Source organism: Lissotriton helveticus, chromosome 1_1 (genome assembly GCF_964261635.1).
Source record: "Lissotriton helveticus chromosome 1_1, aLisHel1.1, whole genome shotgun sequence".
NCBI lineage: Eukaryota > Metazoa > Chordata > Amphibia > Caudata > Salamandridae > Lissotriton > Lissotriton helveticus.
Window position 1 is genome coordinate 1,482,603,684 of NC_136057.1, and position 20,333 is coordinate 1,482,624,016.

Consider the following 20,333-nt stretch of genomic DNA (forward strand, 5'->3'; position numbering starts at 1 on the left):
AAGACTATAGCAATTCCCATCAGACCACCCTTTTTGGTGGATTTTGCGTCATGTGGGAATCGCTGAACATTCCGTCTGACCATGTAGTGCCAGAGATGGAATGGATAGCAGTGATGTAGTCATACTAAACATCCTAGTGTGGTGCTAGTGAAAACGTGCAGTGCAAAAAGTGAAATTAATGAATAAAAATGACTACACAGACTCTGAACAAGGTTTTAACAGAAGTCCATGTGTCACAGATTTAAAAAAATGCGCCAAGTGGTAAAGCTACCTACTTGTACTGTGCAGAGTGGTCGACATGTTTCAGCCATCGGGGCAATTACCCCGGCTTTCTTCAGGACCTTTAAACATAGATGGGCTACTGCACTTACATTAAACTGTGAGATATGAAAAAATTGTACTACAAAACAATACATTGATTTGTTCTCTACCAGGAACTTCAATACTTAAGTGTCCACTGTAGGTAGAGCAATATGTCTTCTTCCTGTCAAAAAACATGAAAGCATTTGTTCAGACAACACCAACCTATACACAAACAGCCACATATGGTTCTCTGTCGTATATGTTCCTGAGTATTGATGGGACATTTTGACTACGGGTGGCACTTTTGACCACTCTTTGGTGCCTTATAGTACCCCCCACTTATGTCAATGCATGGTGGTCTAAAATAATGACACAGTCTTTTTTTGTCACTGAAGGATAAGCCTTCTAGACACACACATAAGTGCTTATACTATGTCCTGCGTTATGTAAAACACTGTAGGATACATGTTTTCCATGTGTCATATGGGATCCTTTAGGTGTCAGTTCTTTTGTTAGTCAGATGGGTTGGGTTCACACGTGTGTTGGGATATAAGTGTAGAGTTTTTCTGGACTGGGTATCGTGAAGATGTGCGCTTACTGTACCCCCTTTTCTCTACACTGCAGAGCGGGGCCTCATACTCCCGAGCGGTCGCCGGGTGAGGTGAGGTCTTCACCCACACAAAGCTGGGTGAGTATCACCGTGAGGAAATGCCTCAGGGTGATTAAGCTAGTATGCTTGCTAAAAAATGCAGAATACAAATTATTCCTGCACGTGTGGCCAATCGGTCTATGTGTACATATGTGGCTGTTTGTGTATAGGTTGGTGTTGTCTGAACAAATGCTTTCATGTTTTTTGACAGGAAGAAGACATATTGCTCTACCTACAGTGGACACTTAAGTATTGAAGTTCCTGGTAGAGAACGAATCAATGTATTGTTTTGTAGTACAATTTTTTCATATCTCACAGTTTAATGTAAGTGCAGTAGCCCATCTATGTTTAAAGGTCCTGAAGAAAGCCGGGGTAATTGCCCCGATGGCTGAAACATGTCGACCACTCTGCACAGTACAAGTAGGTAGCTTTACCACTTGGCGCATTTTTTTAAATCTGTGACACATGGACTTCTGTTAAAACCTTGTTCAGAGTCTGTGTAGTCATTTTTATTCATTAATTTCACTTTTTGCACTGCACGTTTTCACTAGCACCACACTAGGATGTTTAGTATGACTACATCACTGCTATCCATTCCATCTCTGGCACTACATGGTCAGACGGAATGTTCAGCGATTCCCACATGACGCAAAATCCACCAAAAAGGGTGGTCTGATGGGAATTGCTATAGTCTTTGTTTGACAATTTTGGTTTAACAATTGTTGTTGAAATGTGTTTTCAATGAATTTTTGCCGACAGCAACCTACATTTACACATGCATTACATGTGGCCACGTGGACTGGTATAGCTACACACTATCCGTGGACCTGGTCTGCTCTTTTGTATATTGAATAAAACTAAGACCCAAATAATTTGCACTGATAATATTCGTTTTCATGATGATAGGTGAGTTTCTACGGCTACCTATCCTGGGGTCAAGATTACCCCAGAAACAGATCAAATTACAAAAATCAACTTTGAACCAGTGATCAGCAAAATATCTGCGGATCTCAGACGGATAAATCAATGGCATTTTACCATCATAGGGAGGATTAATGTCCTTAAAATGGTTATGCTCCCCAAGATATTATATCTATTTAAGGCAATTCCAGTGGAAATTGAATGCTCCATTATTAAAACACTGGTGCGATATTTAGCAACTTTATCTGGCAGTATGGTAAGATTAAGAGATCCCTGAAACTCTTGACGTTGCCACAAACACGAGGTGGGTGGGCCACTCCTAATCTTACTTTTTACCACTGGGCAGCGCTACTGCAATTTATGAATATATTGCTTTTGGAAAGGGATAATAGAGAGAGAATCGTGGGAACTGAGGAAATACCAACAATCTATGAGTTGGCACTCGGGGAAGGGGCTATATCATTGCTACTCCGTCAGCTGGAACCTAGCTACTTTAAAAAGGTGTGATTTAAAATTCTTAGGAATGTCTGGAAAACATGGGGGAAATTAAAAAGCACCTGAGCATTGAAAAATGTACAAGGTATACACCTGTTTGGCGATCGTCCTTCTTTCCTCTGGCCTTTTTATGATACAATTGGGAAACAATGGGAATTGTTAGGTTTGATGATATTGGGAGATATCCATGTAAGTGGGCAATTTCATCTGTTTCCTGAGTTGCAGAAAGAATATGGAATCCCTGATAGACACTATTTTAAATATCTCCAAATCAAGGGATTTTTGGGTACACAGAGACAGGCTATTTCGATGGAACAGGTCCCATTGTTTGAGACTCTGGGAGGGTCAACTTGAAGAATCAAACCGGTATATAATATTATAATGGATGAAGCCCCTGATGATTTGGAGAGAACAGAGAGGAAATGGACTAACAGATTTGAAAATGAGGATATAGATGTAGATATGTCACATGAGCTGGCCAAAAGAACGCTGCTATCAGCTAACCTAAAATCTCAAGACTTTAAGACGATTTGTAGTCTATATTTTACACCTGCAAGAACTATTCACTTGGGGAAAAAAGGGAGGACGAAAAGAGTCCCAGGTGCGGGGTCGCCCCAGCAGAGGCAATACATAAGTTTTAGGGTTGCTCCAAATTAGAACCATTAAAAAAGGATTGAGCTAACCCCCCACTTATGATGATGGGCCATGATAATAGCATAGGGTTGAGCCAAGGTCAGATTGGTTTCATATTTATTTCAGTGACAGTAGCAAGATTACTAGTTGCAACTAGATGGAAAGATTTTGAGCCTCCTCGGTTCCAAGAATGGGTGCCTCGCTTAGTGGCAATTTATAAAATGGACTAGCACTCTATGAATGCAAGGGATATTTGGCTAGTAAATGGGGGAAGAAACTTTGAGGACGAATGGGTTTTTCTGTACAGCATGTATTAGTAAAAGTAATTATTTTTGTAATACCTCTCTGAGATAAAAAAAAAAACAACAACATCTTTATAACCCATAATAAATGGGTTTCATGCAGAGGTAGAGGGTAGGTATGCGTGTAGCTGCATATAAAGATGAGGTAGGGTTGTCTAATGTTTGTATGGTAAAAGAGTGGAGTTGTGTACTGAGGAAGGTGTGTGAAGTACCTTGTTTGTGTGCGTATGTGTGAAGAGTGAAGCGAGAGGAGAAAAGGACAAGAGAGAGCAGTAGGAGTTATAGTGGAGGGGGAAGAGTAGCAGATGGGTAGGGGGTAGGAGGGGCTCAGAGGTTGGGTTAGGTTAAGGGGGAGCGGACTAGATTGGTTATCAGTGCTGTTGTAGAGACATGCCTTAAAAGCTCCTTTGCACTACTGCAAACATGTGGCCTAGTGTTCCCACGTGTGCACTGAATCTCGTGCAGCGAAGCGCCTCGTGCAGCGTGGACAAGGACAGCCCGGCTCCTTGACCTTCGGCCAAATAACACGTTTCTCTCTCTCACTCTCTCCAACTGCACACATCGCCGAATCGGTCACTACTTATGCGTGTACATAGGTACTATGTACAATGGTGCAATGTGGGGGGCAGGGAGGTGGTTGCTCTAGGCACACCATTCTTATGGGCATTCCTTCTTAGAGGTGCAACACTTTAAAAGAAAAATGGAAGGATACTTGCCTCGCCCGGGCCGCGGCAGCACACACTACGCCGCTGGGTATGTATGTATCTCGATATTCCATAGTTCATGCCCGAGGAGCCGGCCTGGCCCTTCCTTACTGATGGGTCTCGCAGAACAAGTGAGTCTTTCGCTCCTGTCTACTCTGCAGGATTGGGAGCCCAAAGGCTGATCAGTGAGAGGAAGGATTCGAGATCCTGAAGGCATACATGGAGAGGGCTTGGAACCTTGCTGTCCAACTAGGCTTTTGTATGTTTGTGCGTTATAAAAATATCTCAGCACATTCCTACATATTGAAACATACTTTAGATGCATACGCTCAGGTATGTAAATACATGTGTAGAAACATGCATACATCTATATATAAAAATGCACATGCTCACATACGTATATGTACACAAATATATATGTGCACATCTGCGTACATATAGATGTGCACATATACATACCAATTACAGCACTATACACATGGTCTCGTCCATCCTTCTCACTTCTCCCACTAAACCTTGTCACTTCACCCCAGAATAGTAAAGTCTTTGAATAGTCCCAGCTGAGAGGCCACGTTTTGAGAAGAACTGCAGTTTATACTCCTCTTACGTGCTGATTACGCTTGATCACATGTACTAGGTTCAGTACCGTCTTAACGCATGAACATGCTGGGCATTTGTTCCGGGGCCCCACGAGCATAGGGGCCCCATGCAGACCAGAATTTAACACTCATTTTCCTTTAAACATTTTTATTCCTGTGAGTGGTTGTGGAGGCAGGGCTCAGTGCACTGCTTTGGCTGGGGGCCTATAATGCTGTTAAGACCGCTCTGACTGGGTTGTGAGCAATGTGGGGATTTGACACACATGCGTATTGTGAGAAGCTGAGATTCACTGTCGAATCCACACCCTCAATTTGCTGCTGGAGGCGATTCATACTGCAGAGGGAGCTGTAAGAAATCCTCTCCCACAAGACTAGCTCACACATGCACTCATACCTGATCGCCCCTCTCCTCCCCTCCCCTCCCCTCCCCCAGATTAAGGTTAAGCGGCACTCTGAGCCATGTCTCTTACAGGATGAAGATGTCACCTCATGCTGGCTTTATGTTAATAGTGGCTGCGAGCAATGTCTCTCGGAGGGAGGGAGGACGGCCTGCACGCTTATGTCTTATTAGGGGCGGTGAGTGATGTCTCTCCTGGTGCAGGATGTGGTAGGCTCGCAGCTATATGTCACCGGCTCCTGTGCATGACTGCTCGCATTAAGGAACAATAGATTCTCCCGACCTGATCTTTAGCTTTCATTCAGACTCGCCCCAAATTCTGGAGGTAATACCTTGTAGCGGCAATTGGCTGCACAGCGTTAATGCCGTGTAATAAATATCGTCTGTCAGCGTGATGACTAGAATCTCGTGAGGCAGAATATTTCAGATATGACTATTGTGTATTGAAGTGTTTAATATTGTTTAAAACAATATTATTTACAAATTATATCATATGGAATTTTATAATGTGTACTGTTTCATGATTTTGTGTTCTAAATTGTCAATATATCATTGGTAATTGTATTTTTTTTTGTTTTGGTAATATTTGTAAAGTATTGTTTTTGTGGGGAGTTTTCTCCAAATTATTCTTGTTTATTATATTGTAGAGTGTGAAGTGTTTCTAAATATATCTTTTATCATTTAATGATGTAAATTAACTAAGTAATACATTATTTAATTACTATTTTTGTAAATTATTAATTAATGCGGTTACTGTAGTTGGTTAATTAGAGCATTAGTTACGTACATTATGTAATTGTTTTAATTAATTGGCTTACTTTATTTTAATGTGTTATATAATTTTTTTAATATTTAATATTTTTTGTAAACAAAATGTATTTGTAGTGAGCTATTTAATTTTCTTTAGTATTTACATTTTTGGTGCGTCGTTTGGATTGTAGGTGAGCGGGGATAAGTGTTGTTACTATAATATATTGGAAGGGTTAATTGGCAAATAAAGCTTAAATTGGTTAGTTTTTTTTAATAAGTTTATTTTTTTAAATTATTTTGTTTCAGTACATTTTATGAGTATGTGGGTGCTTATGAAAAGTGGTCAACAAATTAATTTTTATTTTTCATATAGTTTTTCATATATTTTTATTTTATGTTTTTCTGATATTCATGTTTTTATGACTTAAAAACAATATTTTATGTTAATTATGTTATCTTTCTTCCCAACACTTTCCTCCTGCTGCTTAGGTTAGAATGATAGTAATAAACTCGACCACTCCAAATCCATAGTTTTTTCCTACTGTTGGTTAGGTTGGAACAGGAATAGTAAATCTGATCCAACACTTCCCCTACTGTTGCTAAGGTTGGCGTGGGAATACTAATTTCCCACTCCCAAATTCCAACATGTTGCCGACTTTTGCTTAGGTTGGACAGGGAATAGCAAATTGTATTCCTTCAAATTTTACATTTTAACTTTTTATGTTGAAGTTGGAATGTTATTTTTTTTTTATTTATGTGTTTGCTTAAATATTTATTTGACTAGTGTTTAATAGTTTTAATGATATATATTTCAATTAAATTCAAAATTACTTTATTCGGATAGGTGCCATATCCATAAAAGCACAATCACATTACAACAAATCAAAATGCACAACTTCATATTCAGAATAAAACAATTGCAATAAAGCATTAGTCACAAGTGCAAGCTATATTAACCCCTTTCCTTCTCCCTCCCCAGTGCTGCGCACTGCCGTTGGCCGTCGCAGCCCGCCCACCCTTTAGAACATCCGCACTGCGAATTCCATAATAACCATTTAAAAACCAGTGCAAAAACACATTCTTCATAAGGTGCACATCGTATTGTGATCCCGTACAACAGTTCTCCAAAAAGTGCCAACTCAAACAACTAATTCATCATCTTCCAGTTTAAGTATTCTCCTATATGCATCTTCTAAATGAATAGGCAGGATTTTTTTAAAAACTGTATTTAAAGCCATTTTGCATATTTTTATGTTTATTAGTTTGGATGTAGAATTGTAAGTATTTGTTCCCTTTCTGTTACAATTGTATCTATTTTCATAAATGTTGTAGACTTTTTTGTATTAGTATTTTTAAATTGTAGTTATGTTTGTACTTTGATTTCGCTTTTTTGTTTTTTAATATATTTGTATAAATATTGTAAAGCGTACTTTTATTATAATTTTATATTTTGATTTTTTTTCTTTAATTTTTGAGCAATACGAATTTTAGTAATGCAGTTTTCAATTTAATGTTAATTATTAAAGAATTATATTGTATAAAAATATGTATGTAATGTTTTCTAATAACTATTCTGTGTTAATTATTTTTTAATATTAGTATTTTTTATATATATAGTTCATAATAACTTGAAAAATCAATTAACGTTAAAGATATTTGATTTTTCAAGTATTATTAATTGTAAATACTTTAAAATAAATATATATACTTACCTATGTAATGTTGATGTTTAAGACCACAATATTTTGGAGACAATATTTTTGTACTTTATTTAAGTATGTAAAGATGATGTTAAGGACCACAATATTTATACCAGAAATATTGCAATTTTTTTTATATCGATATTATACCATAGGAGCAGTGATTGAGTTCCCGAGCTTGATGTACTGTCACCACCTATATGATGTAGTAAAACGGTGCTATATGAGATGAAAAGGATAGGGGTCCTAAAATGGGCAGGGGTTAAGAAGGGTGTCTAAGAAACCTTTAAGAGGGGTTTAGGCTGTGTAGCTATGCATCTAGCCTAAAACATAATAAATGGAATTCCATCTTTGAGAAGTTCTTAAATAGAGCTTTACTGGGCTAATCATAATCAAAATCACGAGGGGTATTCATTAAATTTTTTTATATATCACCATTGCACTGGGCCATAAGAAATAAAAATACTTAAATTGAAATTAAATAGTACTTTAGAACCTGGAACACTATTGATAACCAATAGTATCCACCAACACTGCTTCGCCTGTGTCACAAAGGGGATTTCCTGTGACAGGGTGTTGCTGAGCTGGCTTGTGATAGGTGTGCAGGCATAGTTTTTGTATTCTACCGGCGGAGGACAGAAATAGAGGGCCCCTAGGACTGAATGTTTATTTTTAGGCCGAGCCTACAACACAGTGTAAGTTGTGTTGTTGAAAAAAAAACTTTTGTGGACTTACCAAGAATTTACAGATGCTCACAGCCTACAATTAGTTGACTTTGTCACTCACCTTTGCCTGCTTCTTATTCAATGGCTTTCATTGTTCTTGTGTTTGTCCCTCCACTGGTGCAAGGCCTCTTTACCATCCTCTTGACTGACTGACTTGTGTCATTCCACTGTTCGCTTTAAGGGAACTGCTTTTTCTTTTTGGCTAAGCATTCACTATACAAGGAGTATTAGGTTGTATCTAGTCATGGGCTACACCACACAGACAGTGAAGTGTCAGACAAAAGATCTTGACCATAATCCAGCCCACCACTCAGTGGCCTAACGTAAAATAATTGCCCCCCTGCAGAAAGTGAAGAGTGGCCCGCGTCTTCTATATATCACAGATACCCATTGGACTTGGGGCAGAAGGGAGCCACGCTGAATATTTTGGGGGCCTCCAAATGGTTGCCCACCTGAGCCGCAGGAGCTGCCTCCACTGGAACCAATACAGAGGTCCACGAGCTGACATGGCCATTGTTGTGAACACCATGATGTAAGGTGGATGTATTGGCAGTTGATATTTTCAGCTTTGTTGTGCAAGCTGTTTTTTAAGTTGTTTTTTCTATAAAATGGTTTGCGTGGATGGCCGTGTGCTCTACGATGTGATTGTACCTGGTGCCAGGGGAGTTCCCGGAGCACACTCCAGGTGCAATGGCACTTAATTGTGTGTGACGGGTGTTTGCCAGATGTACAGCCATTGTCATGTGTACCCTAAGACATGATTATTGAAAACTGGGCTTGTGGGACCACGGTAAGAGGCTCTGCTGACCAGCCCACCTCTAGCAATTCAGGCTCCCTGACATGGCAGAGTAGCATTTTTGGCAGACTCTGTGGAAAGGATTGATGTGATCTAGATGAAGAAGAAAGAACAGGCCTGCTCAGAGGGGGGAAAGGGATCAGAGTTGTGACCCTGGTGATGAGGCAGGGGTAGAATTATTCACAATCCTTCCTTGTGGAGAGCTGGGCCTCGCTTTACCTTTTCAATCTCTATGACAAGAAGCTAAATGGTCCCTTCAAAGTTGGCTCCTTCTGCATCCTTTGGCAGTACAGTAGGTACAACATGGACCCTTCTAATACTGACACTGCATCTTTCCTTTAAGGCACCCTTAAAACAACCAAAGCAAAGGTTTATTTTACTTTAAAACACCATCTAAACAAACACAAAAGACACAATCTGATTGTATTACAAAACTACTGGTTAGTCATCAAAGATGCAGTGTAGGCAGGAAATAAAATGTTAGAAACATCTGCAGAGTGCACTGAATCTTTTGCGTTAAGAACTCCCTCAGGGAGCCTAGTTTGGGAGAGTCTCTCTCACCAGAAAGCACTTTATGGTGGAATTCACAGGAGGTTTACGGGCACGGCCACGAGAATTATGCTATAAATAGGGGTGGGGTAGCTGGTGTAATTCCTTTCAAAATTTGCCAGAGGATGCATTTTGCACTAAGAACATGGAACTAAGTGCTGCAGCACTAGAACAGCAATAGCCAGCAGTTTCCCGCTATCTCTTAGTTTGTTGTTTCTGTGGTCCTGCGATAAGCTTTTTGCCCCAGATTACTCTTAATTACTCAAGCTGATGTAATTGCATAATTTTGTCAATTTCACACCACAAAAGTAATGCATAATTATTGGGATTAAAAGATTTTCTTTGAAACATGACTTTGCTAACACTATTTGAATTATGTATCTAGGTCTATGGTTCACTCAATCCATCAAACTACTATTTCACTGAAATTATCAACATTAGTAACTCAGTCACATAATTTATAAATCTCATGGTGGGGTCCTCTTTACACTATTAAAATTATATTGGTACCAACTGAACTATCTACTATATCTATTATTTCATTAAACATTCCTTGTAAATTTTTCAAGAAAATGAATTCTATTCTTACTTCCTTCCCTTGGAATAAAAAAAAACTTGCATGTCCCTGATGACATTGAAGCACCCTGAGTCTGAACGTGGCATCAACTTCCCAGATTTTCATCATTATCACACAGCCTTTTTATTAAAACAATGTGTCCTCATATTATGTACCCCAAGACTAGGCCTAAGTAACAAATTACCTTTCACCTATATTTGTCCTACCTTGTTCTGCATAAGGGTTCTAGCACTGACCTTTTACCCAGTTATATGCTGAATAAATGGCGATTGGTTTCCTTGAAACCAACCTAATTTATTATGCATGAGGATTCTTAGAAAGGTCCCCTGCACATGACTTACATAACAGGATTAACATACTCTCTATAAAAGTCATGGTCATCTTCATCCTAGGACGAAAGAACTACTTTGCTTAGTTGCAGGTATTGATTTGGGATAATTTCCATAATCTTACTCACAACATAGCGATTGTGGTAGAAACCCTGAGGCTATCTTTATGGTGTAAAAGAACCATACTGTCCCAAAATAGACAGAGAAGACACTTCCACGCTGACACAAGACACTGAGGCCCCGGACTGCAGTAGCTACAACACGCAGCAGTCTGAGATCCCTTGGAGGGTGTCCAACTTGAGACCAAGACAGTGTCCTTCGTTCTCTCCCATCAGGTAATGGGGTAGGCTCTTTCCTAGGGGGGTCTTGGTTTTACACCCACATACATGCTAGGTACACTTAGGCACACTTAGGTAGGGTTCGCATAGTAGGAGTAGGCTTGATTACCGTCAGGTATATATGCCTGCATATATTCACTGTTTTAGCACCATGGTACGATTCTACCTTTTATTTACTCTGTTGGTGCTTGTAATCTTTTACATTTGCTTCTGTCTGATGATTGTTGCAGCAAACATGTTTTATTCTAGAATGACTCTGGTTTAATAAATGCTTATTGAAAACGTCCCCATCGTTTATTCTGTGTATCTCTCTGAGACTAAGTAAGTATGATTGACTGAGCAAAAAGTACTGTACTGTTTCCACGATCCGTGAAGGATCAAGGGTTGTCATGTTCGATAGTTGCCAGACACTATTGGCTCCTTGGTAAGGTTAGGGGGCTTATAGTGGCACTGTGAGCTAGCTGGTCTACAGATTAACATATCGTTTGGGGTGTTTGGAATCAGTCTGGACACCAATCCCTTGTTTTTTGTTGTTAAACGTGCAGATCCTATGTATGTTTAGGAACCACAGAACAGCCTGGAGTGGTGAACCTCCTGAATATTCTAAACTATGGGCAGATTTGGAAATAGCTTACATATCCCTGTTTTCCATCCGTGAATATTTTATTTTTTCTAGAAAACCACAAAGTATTTCAACACACATTTTCAAATATTTAAGCAAATTAATTAATACTGTCTTACCAAACAATCCCATAGATGTTAAGACATTTTTATATTTCACTATTTGGCACAAGTTAATTTGTTCGAAACTCTGGAGAAATAAAGGCTTGATATGGGATAAGAAATTAATAGATGGCAATTTTATTTTGTCATTCCCGCAAGTACAACTTCATTTTGGTTTTCCACATTTCTATCAACATAAATTTCAGAGATTACAAAATATATTTAATGTTTATAAACAGTTGCAGCTTCAAATTAATCCTACAATATCCTCCACTACTTGCTTATGGAATTCTTTTACTTGCGGCCCCTAAAGCGTCTGCAATTTATAATATTACACAACAAATACCCGTGGACAGAGGTAAAACAATACTGAAATATCACGGCAAAGAAAGATGTAACTTGGCCTATTTCTTTGTGGAGGAAATAAGTGTTAAAATCTGAAAATTCTCACACTAAGCGAATACCACACAAAAACGTTTCTATATTTACAACACACGCTCCCCTCAACAGTACACAAAATATATCTAAACCTCCCTCATGTCTGTTGGTCTTGTCAGTCACAACATGCAAATATAAACCATTTATTATCCACATGCTCTGTTGTCCCATGACTTTTCATCAAAATTTTGGAAACAAATTAATTCCATCTTTAATTCCAAAATACCATTTTCTTTCATTAATATCTTCTTGGGAAGTATTTCTGATGACTGGAAACACATTCAGGGCCGGACTAGCTGTAGCGGGCACCAGGCATTTCCACGGTGGGCCACCAGGGCGGGGTCCAGTTTTGGACCCCTTGGTGGCCGTTTTGGTTACCGGGGGCCGGTTTTGCAGTATAGCTGCAATATCGGCTCCCTGTAACAAAAGCAGCAGCGGTGAGACAGGGGTAGTGCTTTCAACTAACACCCCCCAACGGGGGGAAGGCGAGCTGTTTGCCACATTCGGTTCGGTTCCCAGTCCGACTGTGAACACATTTCCATGAAATTACAAATTTTGATTTTTAGATAAATATGCAAATTCCTCCTTTGCTCACCAACCAATTGTAGAAGAAGTTTCTCAACCTCCTTCACTCACACCAACCTTCTTAACAATATTACTTTTGGTCTTTAACTAATCTTTTATGTTTGTAATTATTTACGCACTATCATACTGCTATAAGAATAAACCACATATGATTTTCGCATCACGTTCGTGTTATACTACATTTCTCACCTTGCTCCCCCTTCTTTCCTGTACTGCTTTTCTCTTTGTACAATTCCTAGCATCTTTTGATAGTTCTCAATAGTTCTCAATGTATTCTTTGTTTTAACTCATGACTGTATCATCTTATTGTATTTCACCTACTTATAGTAAATTCGTTGTAAATGTAAAAAAATATAATGTGCATTAAATGACTAGATAGCTAAAGCATACAGCCACGGAATGTTCCCTAATATGGCATATGATTTGCTGACCATAGAGTTGCGTCCTCAATTACCGCATAATTACAGTGGCATCGCTGTTAAGCAGTGAGGGCAAGTGTGGTACAGTTTGGCTGCAGGAAGGGCAGCATGGCCCTGTTAAAAGTGCAGACGCCACATTGCCTGGATGAACAGAAGGTTTGCCAGATTAAGGGCCCGATTATGATGCGGTTCGGATATCATTCCAACCGAATCGGTTTGGTAATAGTTTCCGACCGACTCAGATCGGGAGGGTCTGACCGACCGATTACGATGCATCTGGATGCTTCCAGATACGATTCGGTCGGACTCCCATTGATTTCAATGGGAGCATATGTTCTGACTGAATGCATAGGCTCCCATTGAAGAAAGGGGTGGCTGGGGAAAATCGGGCACCCTGTGGTGGGCACCCCCTGATGCCTGCCACACTGTGCATGGCTGGTAAGGGAGGAACCATAGGTACCCCCACAGGTCCGATTGGTAACGCTCTGGTGCAGGGGCCCGCTACAGGCCCCCAAAATCTGATTCTGACTTCCGATTCAAGTCAGACGGAACGATTCAGAAAGGCTGTCCGAATCCAGCATCGTAATCAGTCATTTGGAAATGCGACCCATAGAGATGTACGAGTCTGCTCCGTATGGCTCAGTCATTCCGAATGCCATCGGGTTCCGATTAGGTTACTCCTAATGCCTAACTCGCATCATATTCAGTCAGTCAGAAACCTTTCCAATTCGGTCAGAAAGACACGTTCCTGATCTAGTTGGGATAGAGAAAATGTCGTTAGGAGGTCTTCCAAACCGCATCGTGATCAGCCCCTATGTGTGAAAGGTGAAAGGTGCTGTTCACCCCGAGTGCTTTAGGCCTCTCCCCGGGTGTGAAAGCACTTTAAAAATGCCAAAACAACACTTTACTGGTAGATATTTTGTGCACTTGGTGAAGGCTGTGGCTCTCAGCACACACATGACTTGGCTTGCAACTCGTCACAGCAAGGGCACAAGACCTGATCTACATGTTTAAAAAAATATATATAATTATGTTTTATTGACATTTGCATGACAACAACAAAAACAGGCATATCACAGCTTTTACCATGGTCTTGATTCCAAACAATCAGGATATGTGACCATGTAGGTGAAGTTGTTGCCATTATTCTGCATATTTCGGAGCAGAGTCCACCAACTTCCTATGTCATTGTCAATGGTACTTAGTTACTGTGTTAAATACTGGGAATAATAAGTCATGGGTTGTAACAGTAACCTCGAGGCTTGGAAGCCATCTATTCTATCATATACTTTATGGCCGCAAGTGAGGGCAATGGGTCAGTCCCCTCTTGACTGAGGCACGAGGCAGGCACCCACTTCTCCAAGGAATCTTTTCCAGTAGCTAATTCTGTGATCAGCAGACACCATGCCCACGCACCCTCCTCCGCCCTGTCATCCCTCCTAACCCTTTTCATCCTCACCAATTCTGCATGGGCCCCCTCCACCATATCTTTAATCCACCTCACAAACATGGGGGAGTCTGGGCTCAACCAATGAATTGCGATTCACCTCTTTGCTAATACGAGGCCCAACTGTATGAATCTCCAAGTGAGTTTTTTAGTTTTAAGACCTGATCTACATGTTGGGACCGAGTTTCGATAACAAATGTGACCCACTCTTGAATGCGAGACACGTCAGTGCGGGCTGATACTGCTTCTGGTACCTGTGGTGTCCTGGTCAAGGCCTATGATAGAGGACACAGGACACGTGTGTTGTAGTTGGTGGCTGTAAAATAACCTAGCCACGCCCAGCTCCCTGGGCCTTTTATTGATCACCTTGCGTGTCCACGCTTACGCTTGGACCAAACCAACAGACCCCTTACGCTCTGGGGGTAGATTACGAAACAACAGTGGGGAGGGGGCGTGTGCTGCAGTGGTACACCCCACTGGCAGCAACACTACATTCCTCCTTTACCTAGGGATAAAACAAACTGGAAAAATACAGTGGTACACAAAAATCTCTGGTGGTCAGCGGAGGCGCTGTGACCGTTAACTCTGCCATGTTCAACAAAGTCCGCTGTATAGTCTCTGGTGCAGTCTCTGAACTTTTCTAACAAATATAACATATCAGGTACAACTTGGAACAGTCTTACTTGTATTCTCGGCGGGGTCAGACATCTGGATCATTTCATCGCCAGCACTGGGCCACAAAGTCTCGATACCTCTGGGAAGGCTTGGGGCATGGACGTAGACTGTATCTCGCTTGGCTGCGATCTCCCGCCATGGCTGGTGGGGGTTCTTCTGTTTCTCCAGCCTCATCGACGCTGGGGATTTCAGTGAGTCTCTCTGGCCTATTGTCGTTCGGGTCGAGGTCACCTGTTGAGTGTGTTGTGGTGCTTGGGTCGGTTGATCCTGACGGCCTGCGCTGTGGGCACAGGTATCTGCCATCCGGTTCCGGGTCTTCTCCTCTCTCGGGCACTTGCTTGAAAAATTAATTATTTCTTGTGACTACTTCCCCATTCCTAACGGCTGTGATCATAGTTCCGTTTACCTCGGTGACTTTCCAGGGGTCCAGCTCGAATGGCAGGCGGAATTTCCCGCCGGGATGGCGGTCTCTCACAAGAACTGTGTCTCCGACTTGAATGGGGCTGTCAGCGGCCCTCTGCCTTCGGGACGCTTCCTGGTTGTTCTTGGCGCGTTGTTCCATGGATCGGTTGCTGGGTTTAGGGGCTAACTCCCACGTGGGATGGTGTGGGATGGTGTCAGCAATAGCCCGGTTGAAAGAGAGTCTGTTCGGGGCGATCCCAGTAGTGCAGTGCGGGGTCTGGCGATACTCTCGGAGGAATTGGTAGATGGCCAGCTCCAGACAGTGACCGTCCGCGACTGCAATTTGGATGGTTTTATTCAGAGTTCTCATTAGCCGTTCAACCTCTCCGTTGGCTTGCGGCCATCTTGGTGTTATTCGTTTATGTTTGACGCTATGGCTCTGCAGGTACTCTGTGAATTCGCTGCCGTTGAACGGGGGTCCATTGTCTGTGCGGACTTCTTTCATGATCCCGTGTGTGGCGATGATTTTTTCGAATTTTGGGATCACTTCCGACGCTGCCGTTGAGGTCACAATTTCTACCTCGGGGTAGCGGGAGAAATCATCCACCACGACAAGCATGTACTTGCCTCCTGGAAGGCTGCCGAAGTCTGCACTCACTTGAACCCACGGGGATGTTGGCCCTTCTTCGGTGATGATCGGTGCTGGAGGGTTTGGTAGGCTTGTCTCTAGGCACACTGGACAGCTGTGAACTACGTCCTCGACGGCTCTGTCGAGTCCAGGGAACAACAACTTGCTTCGGAGCCTGTTTTTAGACTTGACGATCCCTTGGTGTGATCCGTGAGCCAGCAAGGCCGCATGCTGGGCGAGGCTGCTGGGTAGTACCAGGCGCGGGCCTCTCAGGAGACATCCTTCGCCTGAGACAGATAGTTCATGTTTGACCTGATACAGGGCTTTTAGAACCGCTTGGGCGTCCTGAGTGCGAAATGATGCTGGGCTTTGCAGTGCTTTCCAGTCGCTGGATTCTATGGCTTGGATTGCGATCTGGAGGCAGTCATCGTCCTTCGTGGCTCTCGTTACATCCTCTAGGGACATTGGACGTGGTTTTGACCGTTCGACGATTAGCCGGACGTACTCTTCCGTGGCTGCTGCTTCAGCTGCTTCAGCGTCTGTGACTGGCCGGGTGTGTCTTGACAGATAGTCCGTGGGGTTCCGCGTGCCAGGTCGGTATTCTACGGTGAAGTGGAACTCTTGCAATTGCAGCACCCATTTTTCAATTCTCGGTGGTGGGCGAGAAGATGAGCCTTGGAAAAGCGGTATGAGGGGCTTGTGATCAGTGATCACTGAGAAGGGATGTCCATAGAGGTAGATGTGGAAATGGCGGCAACCCCATAGGATGGCAATCGCTTCACGTTCGATTTGCGAGTATCGTTGTTCGGTTGGGGTCAGCGTGCGGCTGGCGTACGCTACAGGTGCCCACTCTCCGCATGCTTGACGCTGCGACAGGACTGCTCCCAGGCCAGTGGGGCTGGCATCCACCAGTAGTTGTGATTCGTGTTGCGGGTTGAAGTAGGCCAGGGTCGTGTCAGCCGACAGGGCTGCTTTGGTGTTTGTGAATGACTCTTGCTGTTCCGGGCCCCACATCCAGGCGGCATTTGACTTCGTAAGATCGCGGAGGGGTCCTGTTAGATCTGACAGGTCCTTGATGAAACGCCCGCAGTATGTCACCATGCCTAGGAAGCTGCGGACGGCTGTCACAGAGGTGGGGGCTGGCGCGTTGTGGATGTCTTTGACCTTGTCCGGGTCGGGGCCCACTCCTTGGTCGGAGAACCTATATCCAAAGAAACTGATGTCTTTGCGTAGGAATTCGCATTTGTCCTTGTGTAGGGTTAGTCCTCTCTCCTTTAGCCGGTTGAACACTGCTTGGAGACGTGCGATGTGCTCTTCCAATGTTGGGGCATGTACTAGGATGTCGTCGCTCACATTGAGCACACCGTCTAGGCCTTGGAGGACATTGTGAATGATGTTCTGAAACACCTCGGCCGCACTCGAGATGCCGAAGTTTAGCCTCGTATATCTCCACAGGCCTGCATGGGTGGAGAAGGTTGTTATTGGGCGTGAGTCTGGGTGAAGAGGGATCTGATGGTACCCCGACCGCAGGTCCATTTTGGAAAACCATTTCGACCCTGCAAGTTCCCCGATGATGTCGTCAATGGTCGGTGTCAAGTGACGTTCCCTCTTAATTGCTAGGTTGGGGAGGCGCATGTCCACGCATATCCTCACCGCCTCGGGTTGCTTCGGCTTCTTGGCTACAACGATGGGGGACACCCACGGCGTGGGTCCAGTCACCCGTTCGATGATACCGGCGTGTTCAAGCATCCTCAGCTCAGCTTCGACTTTCGGCCGGAGGTGAAAAGCGATCCGTCTGTGGCGGAGGGCTACTGGGGCTACCGACTGGTCAATGTGGAGTCAGACGGGGGGTCCTCGTAGGCATCCGATGCCCTCAAACAGCGAGGAATGCTCTGTAACCAGCTGGTCTACACCTTGGGCTTGCACTGTTAAGGCAAAGTGTATGAGCCCGAGCTCTCGTGCTGTCTTGCAGCCAAGAAGGAATCCTGACCCTTCCTGGGATACATAGATCTTTGTCAGTAGCTGCATCGAGTCGTGGGCCACAGTTGTCTGGAATACTCCGCACAGGCGCAACGGGCGCCGGGTCCCGTAAGCAAACACTTGCACTCTTGTAGGGTGAAGCGTGGGGGCGGTTTCGAGGCATTGGTACACGCTGGCAGCCATGAGATTTATCGTGGCGCCGGTGTCGATGAGGGCTCTGACTGCTTGGTCATGCACCTGGACAGTGCACATCGGTTCGGTTGACGACGTGGCAGCTAGGGCGTTGAGCATGCGCACTACGTGGACTGTCCTGGCATCTTCTTCGTCGTCGTCCATGTCACTGCTGTTCGACGTGTTCGGCATTGACGCCTCTTGGCGCACCCTCCTGGGCGGGCCACTCTGCTTCTTCCGTTGGGACGACAGACAGACACTCGCAAAGTGATTTGCTTTTCCGCACGCGCTGCAGATTTTGCCCTGGGCCGGGCAGGCGCCTTTGTGGGGGGTGGCACCTCCACACCACATGCAGGCTTGGTCGTGGGTGGATTGGCTTGGTTTCGGTCGCCCTTTCCTGGGGGTTCTCACCCGGCCGTCTGTGGGTTGCGACCTGATGGCACACACGGGCTCTGTCTTGATTGTCACTGCTGGAGTCGGTTCCATGTGGGCGGCACGTGCTTTGGAGTCTTCTTTCGACCGCCCTGGGGGCCAGGATGTCGCGCATGGGCATTGCGTTTGTTTCTAGCACCCTCTCTCGTAGCTTCAGGGAGGTGCACCCTTGTATAAACTGGGCGCGAATTTCATCTTCTGCATCTGGGAGAGTGCACGTGCTGGCCAATTTCTTGAGCCGAGCGTAGAACACATCTACGGACTCCTCTGGGAGTTGGCGCGCTTGGCGTAGTAGGAAACGTTCGTAGTCCACACTAGCAAATGGCTCAAAGTACCTCGTGATGGCGTCTCGCAGGGTTGCGTACGTGTGGGGCAGGGCACCCTCCGTAACGTCTTTGGAGATATCGTGGATGGCTTCACCCCCTAGGTGTACCAGCATGGCTCGTTGACGCCCTACCGCAATGTTCGGTGCGACAAAGTAATTCTCAAGTCGCTCTACCCACTTCTTCCACCGGGCAGCTTGGGAGGGGGGGCTGCCCGTGACTGCAAAAGGCTCTAGATGTGGCACGGTGGCCATGATGGCAGACGCACTGGCGGCAGGCTGACTGGGGGGGCTTCAGGAGGCACTGTAGATCACTGCAGCTACACGGGAATGGAAGCCAAACAAAACGGAGGGTCCTGGGGCTCCGTTCCGCGAGATGCGTGAGGGTTGGCAGGGTCCGGGCTCACGCGGGAAGCGTGAGGAAAGGTGGAGCAGCCGCGTCGGGCGACGGGAGCGAGGTGCGAGCGCTCACCGCGCATGCGCGGGAAGACTGAAGATCCGACTGGGGGCCGGAGGGCCGAGCAGAGCAGTGCAGCCAGGGGCCGGAGGCAGTGCGTGGCAGCGGGGCACTCGGGGTACCTGATGACGGCGGCCAGGTCCGCGGAGCAGCGGTGGTGCGGGGCAGCACAGGATGCGGAACCGATGCTTCAGCCGGCCTCGGTGAGTGGGGAGCCGGGGTGTCGGGCGGGGCGCCACGTGCAGGCTTGCACGGCACAAAGCAGCGGGGCACGCCTGGGTCGCGGTGGTGTAGCGGTGCACGCTACAGGGTGGATTGTATCCCACCCTCGTCGCCAGTGTGGTGTCCTGGTCAAGGCCTATGATAGAGGACACAGGACACGTGTGTTGTAGTTGGTGGCTGTAAAATAACCTAGCCACGCCCAGATCCCTGGGCCTTTTATTGATCACCTTGCGTGTCCACGCTTACGCTTGGACCAAACCAACAGACCCCTTACGCTCTGGGGGTAGATTACGAAACAACAGTGGGGAGGGGGCGTGTGCTGCAGTGGTACACCCCACTGGCAGCAACACTACAGTACCCATAGATAGGAAACCCCTTAGGGTCGGAGAGACTCCGGAGTAAGGCTACCAGATAAGTCCATGTTATCAGGGAGACCATTTTGAACCTAATGCATTCTTGGAGTCATTTCAGCTCAATCAATTGAACCACCAAACCTGAAAGTAATGACTTGTAAAAGGAAACTGAGTACTGGAGTACAATGATGTACCTGATAAGAAGGAGAGATCTGGTACCCTTACTTTATACTCCTTCAGTGAGTAGCTTGATGCCTCAGCCTACTAAGCACCCAGCTCAGGGAAAACGCTCAGATTTACAGATCTGACCGG

General features: G+C 44.6%; 1 protein-coding gene across 1 annotated transcript in view; it reads left to right on the forward strand.

Annotated features, from left to right (window-relative positions):
- The window catches only part of C1QL4 (complement C1q like 4), a 221,398-nt gene that overhangs the window by 114,234 nt on the left and 86,831 nt on the right, over window positions 1-20,333 (forward strand). The window lies entirely within an intron of this gene.